We start from the raw sequence: 26,909 nt of genomic DNA, 5'->3' as shown, positions 1-26,909 counted from the left end.
TTGTGTTTAAAAGAAAAATCTTCACAAAATGATGATCCTTCGCTTCCTCGGAATCGATGTATACCAAAGTATGAAAACAACGAAGCCAGTTCACCGCATGCTTTCAAAATCCCAAAGGCACTTTACATTGAGGTTTGTGAAATGGTGCAATCTTGCATTATTGGGCGGTTTACATCAACTGAACTTGCACAGAACATTGCAGTTGAACAAGAGTGCTTGCTTTTATTAAACAGAGGTGAAACCAAGTTTGAAAAATCAATTGAGTTTTGAAAAATAACCTAGACATTGAGAGACTGCGTTTACACTTGAATATGTTAGACGGTATAACTAATGAAAAAACTGGTCTTAAAAAAAACATGGGTGAATTAAATTATCTTTTTACGAAAATACTGTGCGTGTTTGTATTTATAATTCCTTTTTTCAAAGCCAAAAAATATGTGTCAGGCTTGTCGAGTTTTTGGGGTTCTAATGTTGATTATATGACTTTAAAATGCTTTAAAAAAACTTTAAAACTCACTATTTTTCATCTCAAATTTAGAAAATTTCCCCCGGTTCCCCCCCTTCCCCATTTTTTAAAAAGTCTGCGTCTCTGGGAGTGCCTTTCCATTCAAGTCAAGTGTTCTTCCTACGTTATAATATCAATGCTTAACTACGGCACTGCACGGCTCCCCATAAAATGGAACAAAAAAATCTCTTACTAAGACAAGTGATAGGATTTAACAGTTGAACCAGAAAATTTGTAAACCAATTTTTAGATTCTTTTACTTCGAAAACGCCGTGTCACATACTGTTTATTTGTTAAAATTATACACACCAGAAAATATGGCATTTTCAAGGTACAAAAATCTGACCTTTATTTGGGGTGGGGGACCTCAGAGGGATTACATAACACCCTAAACCCCCGGTGATGTCCGGCCCCCCCAATAATTTTTGCAAGTCGGCGCCCCTGATAGTAGGGGTAAACCTAACCTGGAAGCGAGGTGATGCAGTGATTAGGATCTGCTTAGCCTTCACAATGCTACCATTAGGTTTGACTCAACTGCTCTGTAGTATTTTTATCGTTATCATCTATGCCGATAACAGATGATCGGGGCTAAGTAAGAAAATACAGGATTGCATCATGAGCAAGTTAGATGCTGCGGAATGTGAATTAGTTAGGAAAAACGTAATACTTAAATGGTTATAATTAAATGAACTACGCATGATTTCCAGAGAGGAACAAAGATAAGTTTTTAGTGCCAATCGCTTAAAATTTAACGCCTGTCAATAGTTTTTTTTAGTATGGAGCATTTTTAAGAAAAAAATGTGAAGTTTCGTGATGGTAACTTCTTACTATTTCTGAAATACCTACATTTACACTAAAAAGAATGAAATAAAAAAATTTTGAAAAAAAAAAATAGAACCGACTTCAAAATTGCTCTAAAAAGTGAAAAATAATTTTATTCTTTAAACACCATCGATAATGCTTTTAAACATAATTTTTGAAGTTGGCGCAAAAATGATAGATAAAATCATTCACAGCCATAACTCAAATACAACTATAAATTTAACCAGGCCCAGTTTCTTCACTATCACATACATTATGCATTGATGACAGCATATTTGGATAACGATAAAAATGTTTCGTTTGTAGCTTTGGATGCTTTTCTGAAAAAAAATATGAAAGAAGCATGGTTACACTGGATTTTACGTTTTGTTTTTGCGCCAACTTCAAAAATTATGTTTAAAAGCATTATTGATGGTGTTTAAAGAATAAAATTATTTTTCACTTTTTAGAACAATGTCGGTTCAATTTTTTTTTCAAAATTTTTTTATTAACTCACATATTGACAGCATTATCAAATTCAGTGATTGATAATTTTAATTGATAAAGGTTTCTTTATGTGGAAAAATTATTTAACAAGAATCATGTTCTCACAGAGCAACTAAAAGGTTTTACATTCCGAGAGATGGTCATTTTCCCTCAGAGGTTGGCAACTCTGCCAATGCTTGCAGAGTCAGATTAATTTGGGATAAAGGGGTCGGGAGTTGGTCATTTTCCCTCTGACTCGTTATATCACATCCTATCACTTTCTCATTGCATCATTTGCTTAATGAATGATTCTTTTTGGGTTAAAAACTTTTCTGTTACTGTAATGGGGTTGTTTCCTTCAATCAAAAGTACTACTTTTAGTCACTGAAGTTGATAGAATAAGCAAAGAAAATAACATGGAGCTGAATGCTTATGCTTGCTGTCAACCACCTTTCCAGATTATGATAATTCAGAAGCGAATTTAATATTGTGCTCTATGCTTTCTATCAACCATTTCGTTGCCAGTACATGTGAGCAGTGGCATGCTTAGAGTTTTAGGGGCCCTGTACGAATTTTTTTTTAAATAGTCGATAAATTTTTTCCCTAAACATAACCCGCTGTAGTCTGTCACCCTGCTGTATAAGTTAGTTCGAGACTTAGTTTGAGTAAGTAATTACAAAATTGATGTGAAAAATAAGACACAAAATATGGTTGCAAAGAAAATTTTTGGAATCTGAAAGAGATATCATTGATGAAATAAAGACCATGGGCGCCCACATAGGAGGGTAAGGGGGGCTTGAACCCCCCCTTAGAAATTAGAACTTCCTTGCTTTTAGTACTTTTTTTTTTAGAAATGTAAAAACATTTCTCCTCCAGTCATTAATGAATTAAGTTATTAAAAATTTCAAATTTTAATGACTCTAATCTATCCTGAAATCGGTTCCCATGGGGAAAATACCCAATAAAACCATGGGGAAAATATCTGAGCCCCCCCCCCCCACCTTAAAATTCTGCATATGGGCGCCCTTGATAAAGATTGGTATCCAAATTGCGTTGTTTTCAGCCGGGGGGGGGGGGCGGGGGGAATATGAAATACGAAATTGAAATCTAACTTCGGAATTAAGTCCAAAAAAAGAATGAAAAATTTTGACCTTTTTTCTGCCTTTTCACTTATTTTTACTACTAGCAAGTATAGAAAATTCATTTCATGTCAACTGACCTATGGGTCCCCATTCGTCCATCTTCGATTTGTATGAAATTTTATAGAGGTGTAGAGATGCCTTTGAAACTAAGCTATGCAAATTTCAGCTTCCGAGATCCGAATCCTGAGGATCTAGGATCTCCGAGAAATATAAGCCAAAATGGCGGATCAGCTTTTTGTGCTAAACTAACAAGTTTAGACTAAGTTTACAGAAAATTTTATCACACTGGAAGCCTGAAGTTTTAGGCACTTAAAGTACAATTTGCTGCTAATACATGCAAGTATTTTTGGAAATTTTAGCTCATTAGATATTTTTATAGCACGCGTGTAAACTTGTGAAAAAACGCGGGCAGGGGGGGGGGGGATTTTTTCATGGGGATTTTAGATTGTCATAAAATCTGAACAAAAATAGTTCCAAGGCTCATACTTCGTGATTACATTGTAAAAACACTTGTTTTTTAATGGGTTACAGTTTCAAAGATTAAATATCTATTTTCTAAAAGATATTGTCATTCAAAGTGTCTATTAAAACCAATCCAAGTGAAAAATAGCTCATTTTCAAAGCACTGTAGCCAGTGGCGTAGCTAGACCCGACTTTCGGGGGGGGGTTACTTCTTATATATATATATATATATATATATATATATATATATATATATATATATATATATATATATATATATATATATATATATATATATATATATATACATACATATATATATATATATACATATATATATATATATATATACATATATATATATATACATATATATATATATACATATATATATATATACATATATATATATATACATATATATATATATATATATACATATATATATATATATATACATATATATATATATATATATACATATATACATATATATATATACATATATAATATATATATATGTATATACATATATAATATATATATATGTATTAATAATCGCTTGGAATTTTTCCCTTTTCTTCTTTTTTTTTTCTTTCTCTTCTCTCTTCTTTTTCTCTTTTTTTTTTGAGACTAACTTTTCGGGGGGGGTTTTGTCCCCAAAACCCCCCCCTTAGCTACGCCCCTGACTGTAGCTCAAGTTTGTCACCGCGCTTCTTCTTTTCGTTAATACAAGGAGCAGATTTTTTCCTTTCAAAATAAGTTTTTTCTTCAATGGTGTTCTTTCCAATAAGGATAGAAAAATGAGTTTGAAATTCTGTCTGTCGTAACGAACTGCGTTTAAGTTCATATTATAGGAAATTTTATCATGCTGGAAGCCTGAAATTCTAGGAGCTCAAAGTACTTTTGGTTGTCAATACGGTCTAGTAATTTTATGAATTTGAGTTCAGTAACTTTTGTGTAGCACACATACAAAGTCGCAAGAAAAATGCAGTATGGTGAAACTTTTTCCTGGATTTTAGAATATCCTAAATTTTGAACAAAAATTATTCATAAACTCTTACTTTGTTATTCTATTGTCAATATACATGCTTTTAATGGATTCTAAATGCAGAGAGTAAATATTGATTTTCTAAAAGATACTGTCATCCAAAGTGACTGTCATAATCATTCACATGAAAAATAGCTTTTTTTTTATGTGCTGTATCTCAAGTTTGTCCCATTGCATGTTTTCTTTTTGTTGGTACTATTAGAAAGAACGTATTTTTTTCACACAGAAATATTTTATTTTCTTGTAATATTTTAGCGACCCCTTAACTTCAAAATATTTTAGGGGCCCTGTGTGGCCACACTGTTTGCCACCCCCTAAGCACAGTCCCGCATGTGAGTTAAGAAGCAAATTAAATTTTGCGTTCTGCGCTAATGGCATCCGTGAATGGTATTTCATCACTTGTGATGTCTCATGTGCAGGAGCATAAAAAATGAAATTGAGTCTGTGCACCGATTAAATTAATAGTTAAAAATATTAAACTATGTCAAATTATTTGAAAATTACCTATACCTATGTTTTTAAGCATGCTCTTTCAGAAAAAAAAAAAAAAAAAAAAAACTTTTAAAATTTCGGAAACAACCTACTTCTATATTAAGATTTCTTTTTAAAGTTGATTTTTACGTAGCAAAATCGAAAGAAATTTTTTTAAATTTTGGATTCTGTTAATTGAATGCTTTGTTTCATTTCTAGGAAGATGAAGCCATCCCATTTACCTTGGATATTGTTGTTCCTGTTTATTCTGGAGCTTCTTCAACGTCATTGTTTTGTGGTGCGTTGTCTTTGAGAGGAAATGATGCTTCAAAAGATCAGGCACCTTTGAATAACTTTTTCTTTAGATTACCAAAATATCTGGACCCTAATTTGGATATCCTTGAAAAATTGCCTTCTATTGATGTTTCTTTCGAGTAATCTATTCTTGATTTGAAGTTACTATATTTTCAACTTTGTGTCATAAAACTTCTTAAAAAATATTAAGTGATGTAATATCCTCTGAAGAAGTGACTTTTTTAATTTGTAGTGACTAAATTGTAACTTGTTTGTTTCATTTCAAGAAATTTCTAACTTTACCAGAAACTAATCAACTTAAAATTAATTTAGTCACTCTCTGCAGAACTTGATATTTTCAGTGATATATTGTTGCCTCTGAGCAACAGTAAGATGTCTAAGTGTTATTTCTGGGATTAGATATCTTACTGTTGCGCTGATGCGACGATATGTACATGAGAAAATACTTTATTCCAGTGGTTCTTATTCTTTTCCAACCACTTTACCCCTTTTTATGTGTCGTTAACAATCCATACCCCAACAAAATCACTTAAGTTTTATTAAAATATATTTTAGTAGTTGAACTTTAGCTCTAGAATTGAAAGCATAGTTTAGGAATGCTAATTAAGAGCCATTGTCTGTAAGGATCAGGCAGGTTGTGATTGTTGGGATTTTTAATTTTCTTAATTTTCACATAGGTTGTTCCTTATCATGTATGTAATGTAAATCCGAAATTTGAGCTTTGTCTGACTCACCGTTTTTGAGAAAACAATTTTTTTTGTTTAGGGGGCGTGGCACATTTTTGCTGGTTTTTCAAATTTGCAGATTTTAATGTGCTTGTTGCTTGAAGCGTCCTTATAATGACATGGATTTTTTAATTCCATATTACTATATGGTCTTGTTAGATACTGTTACAGCTGTCAAATCGGTGACACTACGAGGGCGACGCCCACAAACTCCGTTTAAAAATGACCGAAAATGAATTTTTTTCTATATTCAAGGCCAATTTTCTCGAATCGCCTTCATGATGACACCAACATTTTTAGATCATTTTCTAGCCACACTTACATACATCAAAAATATGTATCAAAATCGGTGTCACTATAAGGGCGCCAGAAGATATTGGAACTTTTATTTGATAAATTTCACAAAAACACAAATATTTAAAATCTAACTACAACTATCGCCCTCATAGCAGAGATCTGATACTAAATTAGGTTGTTAACCAACATGTTTGTCTAACATTTGCACGAAAAAAATCGGTGTCACTCCTATTATTTTTGGAAATATGATCGTTCGAAGTTAGTACGTTATGGCGTTTTTTTAATATTTATTTATTTAATCTTTTCACCCCCAGATAGTTTTTTGAACATATTTATTTTTAATTTAATACAAAAAAGTGTATCTTTTAACATAAATAGCTTTGGGCAGTAAGTGCGTCTTTTTCTTGAATAGAAAATGCCCGTTTTGATATAGGTACAGGCGGATGTATTGTGCATAATATGTCTAGATCATCATAGCAATACTCATCTTGCTTTTTCGGCCAAACAAATCTATTTATTCCAATTGTTCTTGACATACATTTGACCTCAACTTTCAAATGGATTTTATACGACCGATGTATAGAGAGAAGCTCTTACAAACATCTTATATAAATGCTTCAAATTTTCAACTAATAAATACTCCTACATTGCCACAAGTTCAATTTAATGAAATTGAATGGGCCCTATCTTTACGAGCTCAGTACAAGTTCACTTCAAAGCAGAAGCAGTATTTATAAGAACAATTTACGATTGGTGAAAATACTGGGAAAAAACAACATCCCTGTCAAGTTGCACACTTGATGAGAAATGCAGTAAGTAGCGGGGAAAAAACTGTTCGTTGCTTCAGAATATTGTACTATGAACCAAATCCTATCCCCTTTTTTTCGATGGAAGAAACAAAAAAACGAATGCATTCTCAATGCATCAAATGAGAATATTGAAGAAAGCGAACATTCAGAATCTGAAACTGAATTTGAGGTAACGTAGACCAAAACAAAGAAAACATTAAGAATCAAATCAACCAATTTCAGAAAGACGGTCATCTTTTATTGAAAACTGCTAGTTTTGTAGCACTAAAGCATGGGAAAACATGGTATTCCAGAAAAATAGTAGAAGTTGGCCATTTGCAAGTTTAGGTCAAATGCATGTCAAGAACAATTGGAATAAATAAATTTGTTTGGCCGGAAAAACAAGCAACAGTTTTTTCCCTGTTACGAACTGCATTTCTCATCAAGTGTGCAACTTGACTGGGATGTTGTTTTTTCCCAGTATTTTCACCAATCGTAAATTGTTCTTATAAATACTGCTTCTGCTTTGAAGTGAACTTGTACTGAGCTCGTAAAGATAGGGCCCATTCAATTTCATTAAATTGAACTTGTGGCAATGTAGGAGTATTTATTAGTTGAAAATTTGAAGCATTTATATAAGATGTTTGTAAGAGCTTCTCTCTATACATCTGTCGTATAAAATCCATTTGAAAGTTGAGGTCAAATGTATGTCAAGAACAATTGGAATAAATAGATTTGTTTGGCCGAAAAAGCAAGATGAGTATTGGTATAATAATCTAGACATGTTATGCACAATAGATCCACCTGGTACTTATATCAAAACGGGCATTTTCTATTCAAGAAAAATACTCTCTTGCTGCCCAAAGCTGTTTATGTTATAAGGTACACTTCTTTGTATTAAATTAAAAATAAATATGTTCAAAAAAAAAATCTGGGTGTGAAAATATTAAATAAATGAATATAAAAAAACACCATAACGTACTAACTTGGAACGATTATATTTCCAAAAATAATAGGAGTGACACCGATTTTTTTTTGTGCAAATGTTTGACAAACATGTTGATTATCAACCTAATGTAGTATCAGATCTCTGCTATGAGGGCAACAGTTGTGATTAGATTCTAAATATTTGTGTTTTTGTGAAATTTATCGAATAGAAGTTCCAATATCTTCTTTCGTCCTTATATTGACACCGATTTTGATATATATTTTTGATGTATGTAAATGTGGCTAGAAAATGATCTAAAAATGTTGGTGTCATCATGAAGGCGATTCGAGAAAATTGGCCTTGAATATAGAAAAAATTTCATTTTCGGTCATTTTTAAACAGAGTTTGTGGGCGTTGCCCTCGTAGTGTCACCGATTTGACAGCTGTAACAGTATCTAACAAGATCTTATAGTAATATGGAATTAAAAAATCCATGTCATTATAAGGGCGCTTCAAGCAACAAGCACATTAAAATCTGCAAATTTGAAAAACCAGCAAAAATGTGCCACGCCCCCTAAACAAAAAAAAATTGTTTTCTCAAAAACGGTGAGTCAGACAAAGCTCAAATTTCGGATTTACATTACATTCATGATAAGGAACAACATATGTGAAAATAAAAAAAATTAAAAATTTCAACAATCACAAATGTTCAAAACTGCATGATTCTTACAGACAATGGCTCTTAAAACTATAAACAAGAAATTAAATTTAATGGCACATTTTATTCAAAAATTTTATGAATCATATATTAAATTTAAAAATGACATAGGCAAATTTTTAGAAAGTGATAGATTACAATGTTCACCAAAGTTTTGCTCCAGCTTGTACAAATGCAGGAGTCAATCGTCCTCAATATCTAGATACTTTCTATACTTGCTCTTCAGACAAGTTAAACCTGAAAACCCTTTGTCTCATGAGTAAATTGTAAACCATAGATGGTGCTAGCCGGTTATGTTTTTCTTTTCGCAATCCCAGTCTGGAACTCCATTAACAAGTTACTGCCAGATTTATGATTATAGCCTTAGCAAAAACTTGATATTGCCACTCCTACTTATCTTCCTTCAAGTTTTCATATCAAGTAGCGACGAAAAAACCCACAGAAATAGAATGAATTAGTTGCCACCGAGAAATTGCTGCCCTGAGCATATGATCTTCTCTCCCCCTCCCCCTGATTTGACATAGGTTTCTGCGTTACTTTTGTTTTAGTGCTGGAGCTGGATTAAAAAAGATTATGTAGATTTTTGCTATCCCTGAAGATCCAACGGGTATGCACATCACCGGTTGAGAACCATTGTTTCATGCAGAGTTCATTCTACACTTTAAAAAGGGATGATCACTAAAATTTAGGAAAAGCATACAATATAACAGCATTTCTTAATTTCTTTGATTAGTAGAACTCTTTTTAATGCTCACTTTTTTCGTGGAACCCCTGGTGTTTCAATAGTTTGCGTGGCGTAGCCAGTATGCTGTTTCGGAGAGTGCCCTGGTTTTTACCTCAAAAAGACTATCACATTACTTATTTGTCAATAAATTGCTAATTTAATTTACATAATTATAGATCATTTTAATTATTGGCAATTGCTAATTATTTATTCTTTTTGTAAAATAAAGTCGACTCCGATTTAACGAATTCATCGGGACTGAAACTTTTATACGTTAAATCGGGTTTATTCGTAATAATTGGGGTGTGAAAAAAAATTGCACTTTATCTATAAGCCCTAATAAGCAATTGCACATAAATATCCAAAAGAAGAAAGTACACTTTTTGTTCTGCGTTCTACGAATTATTACTCACTTATTAATACGAAATTTTAAAATACTGAGTAATATATTTTGACAATATTATTGATACTTGACTGGAAAAAATTACCTTTCGACTTTATGGAGAGAAGGAAATACTGTCTCATTTACAGCCTGCTGCATGAAATATGTTTTTACAGTTTCCCGGCCATGTAAAGCATTTGAAAAAGCAAGTTTTAATGGGAGTTTCATTATCGCTTTCTGCATTATAATCACTATTCATTGGCTGCCCCCTCACCCATCAAAAATTGCAGATTCTAATAAGTGTTTTTCTGCTTCGGGCAATATGGATATGTCATTTGGAAAACAATCCAATATTTCCGAACTCAAATTGACAGAAAAAAAAAGTCTGTTGAATTGATTCATTAATTCGGGGTTTATTATTCGTTAAATAGAGGTTTTTACTTTCAATTTAGTCAGGGGAAAACTAAAAATTCGCTAAATCGCGAAATTCGTTAAATAGAGATTCGTTTAAATTAGGGTCCAACTGTACCAGTACATTTCTATTTGTGATACTGAGAAATACTCAAAATTTTTTAAAGGGATAAATAACCAAAGAAAAAATACATGAGTTACATGATTAAAATATCTTCTTAATTAGGAAAAGAAATACTAATGTGTTTTACCTACAAAAGTGTTAATAATTCACTTAAATTTATGCAGAAAAAGATTTTAATCCTTAAAGTTAAAAATTTTGAATTATCTCTTATTTAAGAAAATATTTTATTTATTTAAAAATCAGAGCTTTTGATGTCACTGTGTTCTATCAGACAGTTGCTGTTTTTATATAGGGGCCTTAGACCACATTTAGACCCTCGTGACCAGCACTTCTTAAATTGGTCCTCACTCGTTAAATGCTGAAATTGTCCTTTCAACTGCTGCCATAAATACTGGGAGAGTGGCTAGTACCGAGGATAAAATATTTGAAATTGATGTCAAAAATCGTAATTTATGGCAATATTTGGAAATGTTGTAGGAGAGGGATTTGGGGTGTTTTCCAGAAATTTGTTCAACATTGAAGCCACTTTTAAACTATTTTTGGCGATATTAGGGAGTCAATATCTTCTTCTGAAACTTTTTCAAAAATTAAAGATTTTAAAATGCAATTTTATGCTATCTTTGGAGATATTAGGTGAAAAATAGGCGTTTTGAGATTGATCTTGAATTTAATGCTTAGATTAGATGCGAAAGTGACAGTAAATGTATTTTTGAAAAGGCGTTATTTTTGTCGATTTTTTAAGTGACAGATTTGAAAGGTGTCAAAAGAAAATGTCATGGAACCTCTGAGAGAGCTCCGTGGTACCCTGGGGTTCCGCGGAACACAATGTAAGAAACGCTGCAATATAAGAAGGGTACAATGACTTTCAAAAAGGTTATATTGTTACTGTCATTAAGTTGTATATTGGGTGGCTAAAATATAAGTCAGGATTCCCACCGAAATTTCTTGAAAAAAAAAAAAAGACACATTTTGACACTAAATCTTAAAAATACAAAAAAAAAAAAAAAATTCTTTTTAAAAAGAGTAACTGATTAAAACTTAGAAAAATGAAGTAAAAGTGCATTAGACAGCCTCTCCTGAAGAAAAAAAAGAGGATTGTTTGTGTAGTAATGTGGGAGACAAAATTTCTGCAAAACACACCCGATTGTGGCACAGTTTATGAGGCATTAGTTGTCTACAGTTGGTTCAACCCTGCTGGTCCAGTCCTATTATACAAAAAAGGGACTAAAATCGCAAAACACGATGTAGTTATGATTTTTTAATATGTTGTTTGGGTCAGTTAGTTTAGTGTAAACCTAAGCAGTTTTCAAAAACCTGTGCTCGCTGCGTAATTTGCGAAAAACTGCGAAACTTTCGAACTTTTTTCAGTTTTTCCTTTTTAACTTCTGAACTATACAACTTTTGATGCTAAATGTTAGCACCCGTTTTAAAGCACACTAAATTATGAACAATTTAAGCTCAGGCTGCACTCTGTACGACCAATAGTTTAGAAGATATCGTACTTCGAAAATTTGCTATTTTTGGCAAAAAATAAAAATATGCTTTGATCACATTTCAAGCCAAATATCGTGATAAATTCCTACTCTACAAGAAAAAAAAACTAGATGTAATGTTACAGTAAATTTCATTCGCTTTCATTTATGGCAAAAATAAAGTCTGTAAATTCAGTTGTTCTTTAACAATCGCAAAAGAGACAAATAATTGGAAAATTCAATTTTTGAAGAAATGAGACAAAACTTTTTTCATGACAATATGGAAGATCCTATTTTAAAAAAGAGGGCAAATAATGATATAATAAGACTCTAATGTATGTTTATATGTTATATGTGTTGAGAAAACAAGCTGGTTATGAAGAAAAAAAAAGGGCTGGCAATAGTTGAGTTCCTTATGCAGGTAACACTAACATTTCTACCCCTTATGTATCTATAGGTACTTTTCGCATTAATGACTTTTTGGTGGCATTTCATTTTTCGACTGGAAAGTTACCAAGTTTTGTTTTGAATACAGAATATTTTTTGATATCAGACGAATTTGTTATGAGATTCACTTATCCAAAGATGGATGAGCAGCAAAACAAAGATTAAATGCGAATGAGAGTTCACTCATTCTTTTTGCAATGAAAATGAAGCTGTCCAGATTCATCATATCAACGTAAAGCTGTGGCGAGAAACCTAGAATAAAAAGGGCTTTTCTTTACACCTTAAGTGAAATATTATCGAAGGACTCTACTTCTCACGCAAAAAGAATGGAAAATAGAGATACACTTGGAAACATTAACCAAAATGCTTCCATTTTTTTCACTAGCAGGTATCTATTTCAATGCAAAAAATGCTTGCCTATATTTATAAGAGATCTGAAAAAGGGAATGTATTCAAAGGATTCTTTATGCACACTGAAAAAATTTTAACGGATTTTGCGAATCAATAAATTGTTGCCTAGATTGTGAGCATATTTGTGTAATGAACAGGTTCTAATGAAACTGATGGAGAGCCTAAAAGAGGAAATTCATAGCTGTAACATATTAAACAACTCAGCTGTGTGCTTTTTTGGTGAGTTTAATGAATTGTGTTACTGTTAAACTTTATTGGAGAACTTGAATGACTCTGGAACGTTTGTACTGTCTTTGAATTCAGCAGAACGACTGGGCACTAGAGCAATATGATTATACTTGACTTCTCAACATCAGAGTGCTCCAAAAGAAACTTTTTCAAAGCGTGTAATAAACGACACGTCACGAACGAGTTGCTTCCTAGGTTTGGACTTGAGGGCCTTAACCCCCCACCCCCTAAAAAGAAAAAAAAAAAAACAAGAGCAACAGATTGAAACATTATCCGAACCGCCATTGGAAAAAGTACATCTCAACAGATTGTGATCGTTGATGGAGATTATATGGATCTACTTGTTTTTGTTTTTTCTTTTTTTGTCTCAAACGTTCAAAATATTTCATCCAGAAAGGTGCCAAAATCCAGTTAATTTGTATTCAGCTTTATAATTATTTTACCAAGCGAGGAAAATAGGAATAATTCTTAGATTCGTACTCTTCCTTCACGCAGTTAGTGAATGTGACACCACATCTTCCCATGTCTGGCTGAGAAAAAACGAAACTGTGAGGTGTTTCTCAAGCGAACTGGTGTTGGGTTGACCAGGCCACCATAACTTCACTTCCTGAAGTAAGTCATGAAGCTTTAGCAGAAGCTGTCGAGATGGAGCTAGTTCTTCTGTATGGAAATAAGGCATGCACCGATATCCTGCAACAGTATTCAGTTCCACCTGTTTGTCAAAGCAGCATGTAATGCAACTGTGAACCGTCTTTGTTATTCTTCAACCAAAAGAGTTGCTTCATTCCATTCATATCGCAGGTACCGACAAGTAAATCAATGGTTGGCAGAGGAAAAGGATGCCTCAGAGTTGAGGTGGTCGAAGACTAACGTAAATTTTGTGATTGGTTCGTCACCAATCGCAACATTAAACGAATCAGCCTCACCCGTCTTTTTCAGATTTCTCTCATGTTAGAGCAAGAAAGGATATATGAGAGCATGCTGTTGTTGCATAGCTGGTCTTAGCTGCTCAGCTTTGTGCAAACTGCTATTTGAAAAGACTACCGACAACATTTTTGCCATTCTAATCGACAAAAATAAAAAAAAGAAAAATAATGAAATGAAAAAAAATCGACTTGTAACTACCTTTTTTTTTAGTTCGGAGCTGTGATCGTACACATCAAAGACACCATAAAAACGAAGATATTAAGTGTAGTTCATCTTTAAGATATGTTTCAATGATAAAACTAACATGTAAATACATTTTCACCCTTATGAAATCATTCTATTTTCTTTCTTTTGTCCAGATCTCTCTTATTCTAATGGGAAGTGTTTTGTTTTTAAAGTCTTTTGTTCAGAAATATTATCTATTCAAAATCAAACTTGGTTGGTAACTTTCCAGTAAGAAAACGAAATGCCACCAAAAATTTATTAATAGGAAAAGTACCTTAGATACATAAGGGGAAGAAAAGTTAGTGTTACCTGCATAAGGAACTCAACTATTGGCAGCCCTTTTTTTTTCTTCATAACCAGCTTGTTTTCTCAACACATATAACTTATATAAACATACATTAGAGTCTTGTTACATCATTCTTTGCCCCCTTTTTTAAAATAGGATCTTCCATATTGTCTTGAAAAAAGTTTTGTCTCATTTCTTCAAAAATTGAGTTTTCCGATTATTTGTTTGTTTTGCGATTGTAAAAGAACTACTGAATTTACAGTAATTACAGAATTAATATTTTCTGCTATATGATCAAGAATCGCTATGAGGCGTCTAAAATAATGTATGTCAATTAAACTTGTGATATGTCATAACTCTTGAGGTCAAATGATGACGACCCTTGTTTTCAATTTGAAGTTAAAAAAAATTGTCCATTTAATATTTGATGATGTCAATTTTGGGCTCGTACGCCCTTGAAAAACCTTGAAAAGTGCCTGGAAATAAAGTTTATTTTCACGTGCTTGAAAACTTTGAAAAAGTTTTGAAGCCTTGAAAAAGTGTTTTAACGCTTAAATTCTTTCAAAAATCATTGAATTGTGCTTAAATAAAAGTAAAAATAAAAATCACCAGTGCAATCTTCTGACATGTGTTTGATTTGCAGCATCAAGAAAATTGCTTTGAGTGATAGAGATTTCAATCCTTTTGCATCTTGGAAATATTTTGATGTTTTTGACAATTGAAAGTTATTTTGACATATATGCAACCTTAGATTAACTTTTGTTTGATTCCAATAATTAACTGAGGAATTATTCAGAAACCATGGCAATATTGAACAATCAAAATAAATTTGAACCCTGTTTAATAATGTACAGCAAAAATATATAATATGTTTTGAATGTTCTAATTAGTATTTATATGTTTTGATTCACAAATTTTACAAATAATTTGCTTGTCACAAAAATTTTAAAACTCGAAAGACATTTTGGCTACTTTTAGATCTGATATGAATCAACCTTGGAATACTGCACCTTACTTTTTGGATATTCCACCATCACCATTGGATCTCAAAAACGATGAAGACTCCATTTTAATATTCGGAGGCTTAGATATAAAGAAAAATGTTAATAACTGGCTGGAAGCTTCAATTTTAGGTATTTATTAATAATTTATGTTTCACAAGAAAAACTATGAATATGTAATCCTATGGATCGAGTATCTCTTTTCGGATTGTCAATTATCGATTTGAGCTCTTAAGATTTGGAGAAAAAAAAAAAACGCCAGAGGTGCCACAAACTAAATTTTTTGGGAGGAGAGAGGTTGAGTTCTCAATTTGCAAAATGAAACTACGAACTGAACCTTATGATATAATATGAGCTTGCATACATACTTAAACATAATTAGAAGATATATTAGGCACAAATAAGGCTATATGGTCTCCAAATTTGCCAAATAAGGAAGCTTTTGGGAGGTTCCAGTGACCTCCCATCGGGGCATCCCTGATAGCTGCAGGCCCACCCACCAAATTAAGCCATGAACCGATACTGTAATGAATAACATATGTTACATTCAGTTTCCTGCAATTAGTGGCATTTGGTAGTAAGTTACCGCCCTAAGCCAGGGCACCAGTGGCGTAGCTAGACCCGACTTTCGGGGGGGGGGGTTACTTCTTATATATATATATATATATATATATATATATATATATATATATATATATATATATATATACATATATATATATTTATACATACATAATATACACATATATATATATATATATATATATATCTCTTTCTCTTCTCTCTTCTTTTTCTCTTTTTTTTTTTTGAGACTAACTTTTCGGGGGGGGTTTTGTCCCCAAAACCCCCCCCCTTAGCTACGCCCCTGCAGGGCACTAAGGCAGAAATCCATAAAATACACCACAAGCTCAGTTATTCCATCCGAGGACTGCAGTTTCGTGCTTTTTAGCACTCATCAGCCCGGAATAGGAATCACATGAGCTGGTGGCGAAAATCCTCTTAAGGGAGCCAAGAGAGCCAACCAAACATGGTTGGCTCTCTTCCATGTTATTTTTTACATGGAAGAGACTATTCTTCCTCTTACAAAACCTAATTTTGTAAAGTAGGTTTTTTTACTTCCTTTTACAAAAAAGGAAGTATTGTATTCGCAAAAAAAATTTCACTCAAAAATCAGCCTTAATTTCCCTTTTACTCACCCCCGAATGAATGTTGAGTTTTTTTTTCGACTCAACTACAGGTGGATAAGTGCCTAAGAACGTATAAACATGCGAAATATCCATAATGATGATTCCTGAGTTAATTACAACGAATTTTCTCATGACGTCTGTATGTACGTATGTATGTGCATATGTCAGTATGTGCGTATATATGTCGTATAACTCAAGAACAGTAAGTCCTCGAAAGTTGAAATTTGGTACGTAGACTCCTAGTGGAGTCTAGTTGTGCACCTCCCCTTTTGGTTGCATTCGGGTGTTTCTAAAGGGTTTTTTTCTTGTCACTTTTTGGGTGGAAATCATTGTTAATTTTGATGTAAACTCAAGTGGTATTATAATTTCGCGGACACTTGGCGATATATATCACCAATCTTTTAGTCGCCTATTCGGCAACAAATTTGGTCATTTTTTTATTTTTGTTTTTAATCTGTTTCCATTTGGCCACTGTTGGAGATATTTAGAGAGTAAACTATTGAATCACATTAAAATTGCCAGTAATGGGGAAATGACATTAAAGTGGAGTAAAAGGAAGTCATGTGATACACACATCAGCTGGTTTATATTTAGTGTTAGTAGATGCCATTTAGCAATGTTTCTAGCTATAATTTAAATGTATGTGTGAGTGTTATTCATATTTTTCATCTGTTGTATCGTTTTTTACATTTTATTCGGATTATCCACGGTTTTCGCTTATCTGGGGTTACTGTGCCACTCTATTCCGCGGATAATCGGTAGTTTCCTGTATATTAAATGATTGTATTATTGTACCTTTTAAATATTGGTAAATTATAAAAGGCTATGAGTTTCTAGACAAATATCAATAAATTTTCATTGTTGTCAGTATTTGCTCTCAAATATTTCTTTCCTTAACTCGCATTCAATGTTTGGATATTTTATTGTCAATTCTTGATTCTATTGATGTATATTTCTCAGTTGAAGAATACTCTCGAAATTAATCTCGGGACCATAAACCTTCTAAAATGTTTTCCTAAGTATTATTAACAGTAATAAGATCACATTTAGATAAATTTACATATAAAGTTTTAAATTTTTGTGTGAAATGTTCTTTTTGTCATATATATTGTCTATTTTTTGAAGAAATCATTCTCTAATTGTTTATATTAAAATTTCCCTGCCACACATTTTCATTTCTACTATTTTCATGCAAAATGCATGTTTTTACAGGTTGCTCAATATTTCAATACTTTCTTGATTCTGGAGACTTTTACTACTGGGGATCTATGTTAGAACCTAAATGCTACCATGCAGTTAGTGTGGTTGGCTTGTATGCATATATTAGTGGTAAGTGAAATATATTCTGTTTTCAATTTGCAGGTACACTTTGTTGCTCTTTATGGGCATATTTTCAAAATAACTACTAAATAAATAAAACCTGTTTCATTGAGCGTATATGTTAATGAGTATTCTTCAATTGTTGCAAATTTTATTTATTTGGATTTTGTTTCAATTCAAATGGTGATGATGTGATTTCCCTGTTTTTTGACATTGTTTATACATAAAAATTGTATTCTGTATGAATTTACATGAAGCAAAAATATTCACTTTTTTAAATGTTCGAAATGATAAATATGCATTACAGCTGAATCCCGTTTTGAGGAGGTCCCAGGAGCAGTGAAATCATTTTGTTGTAATTATTTTTTTTTATACTGATATTACAAAAGATGACTTTTCTCCTATGTAATTTGAGTTAGGGATTACCAAAGCCTTCACCAGAACAAGATTTAATAGACTGCTGTAATGGACTTCGCTAAAACGAGAATTAGCTGTTTTTGTTGTGAGAAAGATTAAAATTAATAAGAAACAACTGTAGTGCTCATGATCCTTAAAACATCCCTAAGTTGTGGGTTTAAGTTTAAAACAGTAAACAGCAGTGATCTATCTAATCTACTAATTTATGTCTTAATAGAAGCACAAAATTTTTTACATTGGAGACAACTGCTCCATTTTATAGCCTTGTACAGCTTCTATATTCTCCTTGAACTATTTTAAGCAGAAGTGTTCTTTTTACATTAGAGAAGGAAATTTTAGCTATGTTTTTTTTTTTTTTTTTTTTTTGAAGCCAAAGACAAACAAAAAAAAGAAAAAAGAAAGAAAAATCTGTAGTAACCAAGGTTTTCTGAGCATTGTACTAAAAATAAAAAAAATTGAAAAGTACGTACAATACACTGACAACCCCATTATGCCATCCGAGACTGCAGTTTTGTTCTTGTTATGGACTCATCAGTCTGGAATAGACAATAACCAAGCTTGGGCAGATATCATATTGCTCTACCTTAGCCTTGGCTCTGGGCGGTAGTTTACTGCTTAGTTGAGAAATGTTATTACAAAAATAACAGCCCCAGTGTTTATGGTGGAAACTAGAATAGAATTTTGTAATATCAAAAGAAAGGGATGGTTAAAAAAGATGTGAACACCATATGACATCCTTGTATGCTGGTTAAACAACTGAGGGACAGCTAATGTTAAAAAATCAAAAGCAGAGTGGAAGGATAGGCACATTTAGTTTTGGAAAGAACTTGTTACTGTTTACAGAGATGTAAAATTATTTTTGGCGACAAGGCTAGCTTACATTTACTTGCATCTGATTTGCTTGGGGCATAGGTATCTATATTTTAGGTTTCTAAACTAAGTGGCACAACAGCCCATGGGGGAGGTCTAATGTACCCATCTCTGATTACGAGACCATGGGCTTTGAAGTGCAAGGCACATGTTCTGATTAGGCTGTCTACCGATTAGGGAATCGCCAGGGTTTACTTTTTAAGCTTGCTTCGTACTCATTTTATCGACCTACTAAAGTTAGTGAAAGATTGTGCGCAACATGGATCTAGAAAATGTTCTGGGGGGAGGGGAGTTGATTGTTTAACTTACCTTTTATTACGTATATCTAATGTACACATGCTTGAGGAGAAGGGGCACATTATTTATATCCAACACGACTAAAGAGGTCCCTGAACCTTATTCTTTCCTTTTCTGTTGTAAAGGGTGTTCTAAAATTTTCGCTTTAGAACTTCAATTACAGAGTTCCGAGGAATACTTCAAAACCCCCTCCCCCTAACATGATTGAAGGTTGGTTGAAATTGTGCTGTTTCGGAACTTCAACTTCGAAAAATTACTGGAGGAAAGTCACTGAGCTCATTCCTTCCCCTAGTAACACTACCTGAGGTGGCTACAATTGCTCCTTGAAGACTTAAATTTTTTCAAATGCTCACGGGAAGGCCTCGAAACTCCTCCTCTTAACATCACCAAAGATCATCTGAAATTGCCTTTTTGAAGTTTCAGTTCCGAAAAGTTTCCGTGAGGGAGATTCAAACCCATTCCTTTCCTTTACGTCAACAAAGATAGCCTGCACTTAATTCAATTTGGAAAATTTATCGGTGCACAATCCCACACATTATCCATCCTTACCAACACATAAAGCTCAAAACTCGCGGTCGCCAGTCGCCAAATGCGACCGATTTTCTGATTTTGGTGACAATTATTTTCACTTCAGTCGCCAATGTTGCTACCATTCACCAATGCAACCTTCCCTGACCTACCCCAAATTCTTTTGTCCACTAAAAGTTCGGCTATCGGATCGCCGGGGATGAAGGAGGGAAGGGGGGGGAGTATTGTCCAATTGTGGCTAATTGTGCTATGTGTTCTTGTTCTGAATAGAAAACAAAAATCGCAATCACGACGGCAAATTCGTTACAAAACTTCTATTTCGAAAACTCGGCTTTCTTTACACGCGATTGTAAAAATAGTCAAATTTCTTACACCAATTTAGTAAATTATGCTTTTTTGATCGTAAATTCATTTTTCAACTGTATTTTTCCTTAACAAATGACTATTTCTTCGTTTTGCGGTATTTTTAAACTACGCGTTTTCAAAATGGCATTGCGTTGTTATTGTTCATTTTTACCAGTTAAGACAAAAATGTCCTTTCCAAAATAAAAAGAATTGAAAAGAATTAATCTTGTACATTTGGTTTACATATGAATAAATAAAAATGGCGCCTTTGAGTCAAAATGCACCGAGACAAAGTAAAAACGATATTGCTAAAAAAAAAATTTTTGCAAGATTTTTGATTTTTTGTTTTAATCATATTGTTTGTTTTTCCATTTTTTTCTTTTTAAAATATAAAACCTACTGGAGGAGAGGATATATCCGTTGATTTACTTTATTTCTTTTTAAAAAAGTTGTTATTTTTAAGTTTCGCGGTAAATTTTCAAAATGGCGTCCTGCGTTTTCAAAATGGCGCCGCAATGTAGATTGTCCATTTTCACCAGTTAGAAGAGGAAAATGTGTGTTCCAAAATAAATAAAGAGAAGAACAATCGTATTTATAAAACACATAAATAATTTAAAAAATGGCACCCTTGCGTCTAGAGAAGTTGGAAAGAATACCGCTGAAACCCTTTCTTTCTTCTGCTGGATCTTTTATTTCATTTTTTGTTTTTTTTTCGTTTTGTTTTATATTGTTTACCTTTCTTTTATTTATTCATTTTTTGACACTCAGGCTTCGATTTTTATAAAATTCTGCATGCATTTGTAAAAACAAAAAAATATTTTTGTAGAATCGCAAATGGTTTAGGTTTTACATTCTGTTCAAGTTTTTGGTATATTGTTGTTTTCTTTATCAAGGAACTACCTCGTGTTTTGGTAAGCTGTTTGGTTTGGTAAGCTGTGATGTTTCTAGAGTCTTGAAAGCTGAAAAAAATTAATAATTATAATAATCTTTTTTATTTATTTATTTTTTTATCGTGATGTGTTTTGCTTAAAGATAAATTAATGCAGATTATAGTTTGCAAAAGATGTGCTAAATAGTATCTGGGCAGAGGGGTGCCCGTTCCCCCCCAAGTTCAATTCCCCCCCCCCTCCAAAATTTTTCCTCGACCCTCTTTTTTTTTCATTTTTAGCTTGCTTTTTATTTTATTTTTTTTAAAAATATTTTTTATTTACTTATTTATTTTTAATTATTATTTTATAAGAAACGTTCTTTGCTACGCCAATGACATGCACTCATACTAAACAAATAAACGGAGTAAAATAAATTAAATAATTTAAATTAAAATAAAGTTTGGCTATCATTTTTTGAGATTTGGCTACCATTTTGTGAGGATCTGATAGCCATTGGCTACCAATTCAGAATTTGAATCCATCCTTTCCAAAACGCAATTTTGTCATTTATTTTTTACATAGAAAGAATGTTTGATATTTTGCTTTGCATGTTTCATACTGTAATTTCTCCACAGTTTAAAATTGACTAGTTTTCATGAGAGGCTTTTAAAGTTTTAACCATACTTTTAAAGTTTTAACTTTAATTTTCATTTATTTATTTGTGTGTGTGTGTGAATTTAATCAACATTTTATATTGTGCAATGTTGGGTGGGTATTATTTTTTTGAATATATGTGCAATATTTATGTAATTATTTTGTATTTCAGCTTCTCAATTATCGCTGGAGTTATCTTGAGTAAAAAGTAATGCTAATGAAGATATCCATTAGTAAATGAAGCTGTCATTTACTTTTACTTTTAAATTTACTGCAGTTTTCTTTCTTTTTCTTTTCTTTTCTTTTTTTTCAGATATTGCCTTTTTTTCTATTGGAGATGGAAATCATTGAATTCCAATTCTAACTTCTTTCTTTAAAATATTCTGAGTTGTAAGAGTTGAATTTGCAATGTTTTATTCTTTTTCCATCTTGGAAGTTTTTCATTCATTTTAAACTTTATGCATTTTAAAATGTTGAATTGCTTTTGTGTTTGAAAAATCTTTTTGAGGGTTCAAATAAGCAATATGTTTCAGGAATTGAAATGTATTTAACTTCATAGCAATTCTTTGCTCAAATATTTTAATTGGAAATAAAAGTGAGGAAAAATTTTAACTCCCTTGTGGCACTGAAGTGAGAATGAGATTGACCCCCCCCCCCCCTTTCTGACACACGAAGTCTTGGAAACATAAAATAGAACATGATATCATTGTCATCTCCAGGACTCATTTTATGTTAAGCGGTAAAGATTGTTGTACACTTATTACAGCTAAGTGATTCTTTTAGTATACCAAAGGATTAACTATCATTTCTTGATGACAAATTCGTAAAGCGCTGCTTTTGTAAACTGCCTTATGTTTCTTGCACCATGTTGAAATGTTTCCATAGGAGGATATTCGCACATCAAGTGTCAGAATGGAGAAATGAAGCCCATCTCTTCCACTGACAGATTAAATCTGAAAACTAAGGAATGGAAAAAGTGTTCAAGCATGAATGTTGCTCGTGCAGCTCATGCTATGGTTGTATTTGAAAACTGTTTATATGTTTTTGGAGGTCGAGGACTATATGGAAGGTATGTTGCATTTTATGCCTTAGTTTCTGAACATCATTTCCAATGACTGAACCTATGCATAGTTATAAAAGTATAATATGTTACATCTGAAATCCTGAAGGAAAAACATATCAACACATACAATGTATCGTTCATGGCCCTCAATAGGTACAGGTGCTGATTAATTTTGACAGCAATTGCATCAGTAGAGGTAACTGGATGGAGTTGTTCAGCTTAAGGATTTTTTTAAGCTTGATTGCTACATTTCAAGAAGTAATGCAAGGATTCCCTTAAAAAGTGAATCACAAATCAGCCTTCATATGATTTGGTGGTCTAGTTTTGGTCCCTATCACTCCATAGAGCAGGATTTGTCTTTGTTTTAATTTTCTTTAAAAAATCAAAAAAGTAAGTTTCCTTTAAATTTAGTTCAAATTTTTTTTTTATCCTTTTAAAAACAGGCTTCAAACATTTTAAATGTTGATTTGTTTACATTTATAAACATACATGATATTTATAGGAAATGTAAAAAAACATAATTTAAGCTATTTTCCAAGCATATATACAAAGCAAAGGCATACAAAGGTAAACCAATTTAGGCATGCGTAATGCAAATCACACTTATCATTTAAGACACCAAGAATGATAGTACCCTATGAGTGTGGAAAAAATGAGTAAAATTAATTAGACTCCTCTGTTACTTTTGAAAGCTGAAATTAGCCAAGCAATTGTGTTATTGTTTTATCTGAGCACTTTTTTACATTCAGCACACTACTGTCCAACCACCGATTGCATGGAATTTTCAAACGTCCAGATAAGACGAATCTATGTGAATAAGGGGGAAAAAGTAAAAATTTGATGCGCATATTCCGCTCATTTGAATGAGACTCTGCTTCTGAAAAAGCTGACATCGGTAAAAAATAATAGATTCGTCCATTTCCGGCTGTAAAACGGATGTTTGTTTTTTCATACAATCCATGGTCAGACAGTAATACGCCATGTCGCAAAAAAATATATGCACCCCGAAGAAATTGAGCAAAAGATAGACTTGGCAAAAAGATAGACTTGTACGAGATATGCAAATTGTTTAAATTTTTGATGCCAAGGTTAAGTGTGCATAAGATGCGCTGCGGAAGAATTTAGGAATGTGATTACTTGTGCCATAGCGCTATTCAAAGGAACTGTGGACTTAGACAGTATTGTGACTTGAGGTGTCTCTGAATTGTAACCGGCACTAACTCCTTATGATCTTCAGTTCGTGTGCTGGGTTTTTGTTGGGAATTGGATTTATTGTTTTATAAGTTTGGAATTTAACAGGAGATTGAACAATGATTGTTGGGTAGTTTTAGACTTTTTTTAGCGATTACCATTGTCAGAATAGAGTTATTGAAGTATAATGGCCGTCCTTGCCAGACTTTAAGCATTGCTAATTAATCGACAAAAAGAAAGACATTGGACCAAATTACTAGAGACATTCATTTGAAAGATACTGAGTATTTCAATTTAATAAAGGAAGTGCTCTGTACTAATTTCTTACCTTCATTTTTTGTAGCCCCAACTTTTTTTGTAAAAGTCAGGGGTGTGGTTAAGGAGGGTTTGGGGACAACCCCCCCCCCCCTAACATGATTGAAGGTTGGTTGAAATTGTGCTGTTTCGGAACTTCAACTTCGAAAAATTACCGGAGGAATGTCACTGAGCTCATTCCTTCCCCTAGTAACACTACCTGAGATGGCTACAATTGCTCCTTGAAGACAAATTTTTTCAAATGCTCACGGGAAGGCCTCGAAACTCCTCCTCTTAACATCACTAAAGATCATCTGAAATTGCCTTTTTGAAGTTTCAGTTCCGAAAAGTTTCCGTGAGGGAGATTCAAACCCATTCCTTTCCTTTACGTCAACAAAGATAGCCTGCACTTAATTCAATTTCGAAAATTTATCGGTGCACAATCCCACACATTATCCATCCTTACCAACACATAAAGCTCAAAACTCGCGGTCGCCAGTCGCCAAATGCGACCAATTTTCAAATTTTGGTGACAATTATTTTCACTTCAGTCGCCAATGTTGCTACCATTCACCAATGCAACCTTCCCTGACCTACCCCAAATTCTTTTGTCCACTAAAAGTTCGGCTATCGGATCGCCGGGGATGAAGGAGGGAAGGGGGGGGGGAGTATTGTCCAATTGTGGCTAATTGTGCTATGTGTTCTTGTTCTGAATAGAAAACAAAAATCACAATCACAACGGCAAATTCGTTACAAAACTTCTATTTCGAAAACTCGGCTTTCTTTACACGCGATTGTAAAAATAGACAAATTTCTTACACCAATTTAGTAAATTATGCTTTTTTGATCGTAAATTCATTTTTCAACTGTATTTTTCCTTAACAAATGACTATTTCTTCGTTTTGCGGTATTTTTAAACTACGCGTTTTCAAAATGGCATTGCGTTGTTATTGTTCCTTTTTACCAGTTAAGACGAAAATGTCCTTTCCAAAATAAAAAGAATTGAAAAGAATTAATCTTGTACATTTGGTTTACATACGAATAAATAAAAAATTTAGTTCAATTTTTTTTTTTTTATCCTTTTAAAAACAGGCTTCAAACATTTTAAATGTTGATTTGTTTACATTTATAAACATACATGATATTTATAGGAAATGTAAAAAAACATAATTTAAGCTATTTTCCAAGCATATATACAAAGCAAAGGTATACAAAGGTAAACCAATTTAGGAATGCGTAATGCAAATTACACTTATCATTTAAGACACCAAGAATGATAGTACCCTATGAGTGTGGAAAAAATGAGTAAAATTAATTAGACTCCTCTGTTACTTTTGAAAGCTGAAATTAGCCAAGCAATTGTGTTATTGTTTTATCTGAGCACTTTTTTACATTCAGCACACTACTGTCCAACCACCGATTGCATGGAATTTTCAAACGTCCAGATAAGACGAATCTATGTAAATAAGGGGGGAAAAGTAAAAATTTGATGCGCATATTCCGCTCATTTGAATGAGACTCTGCTTCTGAAAAAGCTGACATCGGTAAAAAATAATAGATTCGTCCATTTCCGGCTGTAAAACGGATGTTTGTTTTTCCATACAATCCATGGTCAGACAGTAATACGCCATGTCGCAAAAAAATATATGCACCCCGAAGAAATTGAGCAAAAGATAGACTTGGCAAAAAGATAGATTTGTACGAGATTTGCAAATTGTTTAAATTTTTGATGCCAAGGTTAAGTGTGCATAAGATGTGCTGCGGAAGAATTTAGGAATGTGATTACTTGTGCCATAGCGCTATTCAAAGGAACTGTGGACTTAGACAGTATTGTGACTTGAGGTGTCTCTGAATTGTAACCGCCACTAACTCCTTATGATCTTCAGTTCGTGTGCTGGGTTTTTGTTGGGAATTGGATTTATTGTTTTATAAGTTTGGAATTTAACAGGAGATTGAACAATGATTGTTGGGTAGTTTTAGACTTTTTTTAGCGATTACCATTGTCAGAATAGAGTTATTGAAGTATAATGGCCGTCCTTGCCAGACTTTAAGCATTGCTAATTAATCGACAAAAAGAAAGACATTGGACCAAATTACTAGAGACATTCATTTGAAAGATACTGAGTATTTCAATTTAATAAAGGAAGTGCTCTGTACTAATTTCTTACCTTCATTTTTTGTAGCCCCAACTTTTTTTGTAAAAGTCAGGGGCGTGGCTAAGGAGGGTTTGGGGACAACCCCCCCCCCCCCCGAAACGTTTGTCTCAAAAAAAAAAGAGAAAAAGAAAAGAGAAGAGAAAGAAAAAAAAAGAAGAAAAAGAAAAAATAATCGAAACAACTTTTTTCTGAGTAACAAAGGTCAAAAATTCACTTCACTCCCCCCCCCCCCCCCCCAATGCCATTGAACATTTGCTCCATGAGTGACCCTCAAGCATAAATACGCCTCCCTCTGCTGTGATAATTTTTTGATAATTGACTGAAATTTGACACTTCGCTTTAGAAATGAGATTGATTTGTTAAATCCACGAATATGTAATCTTTCTTCGTC

At 33.0% G+C, this 26,909-nt stretch overlaps 1 protein-coding gene across 1 annotated transcript in view; it reads left to right on the top strand.

Moving 5' to 3' along the window:
* Positions 1–5,160: 5,160 nt before the first annotated feature.
* LOC129217252 (alpha-scruin-like) overlaps positions 5,161–26,909 on the top strand; it is a 42,323-nt gene continuing 20,574 nt past the window's right edge. Inside the window, exons 1-4 of the mRNA XM_054851526.1 lie at positions 5,161–5,352; positions 15,305–15,459; positions 17,727–17,843; positions 22,700–22,883. The gene's annotated coding sequence lies outside the window, so the exon portion shown is untranslated. The remainder of the gene's footprint in view (positions 5,353–15,304; positions 15,460–17,726; positions 17,844–22,699; positions 22,884–26,909) is intronic.

This window comes from Uloborus diversus, chromosome 2 (genome assembly GCF_026930045.1).
Source record: "Uloborus diversus isolate 005 chromosome 2, Udiv.v.3.1, whole genome shotgun sequence".
NCBI lineage: Eukaryota > Metazoa > Arthropoda > Arachnida > Araneae > Uloboridae > Uloborus > Uloborus diversus.
Note: the sequence above shows the minus strand (reverse complement) of the source record. Positions and strands in the feature narration are given on the sequence as shown.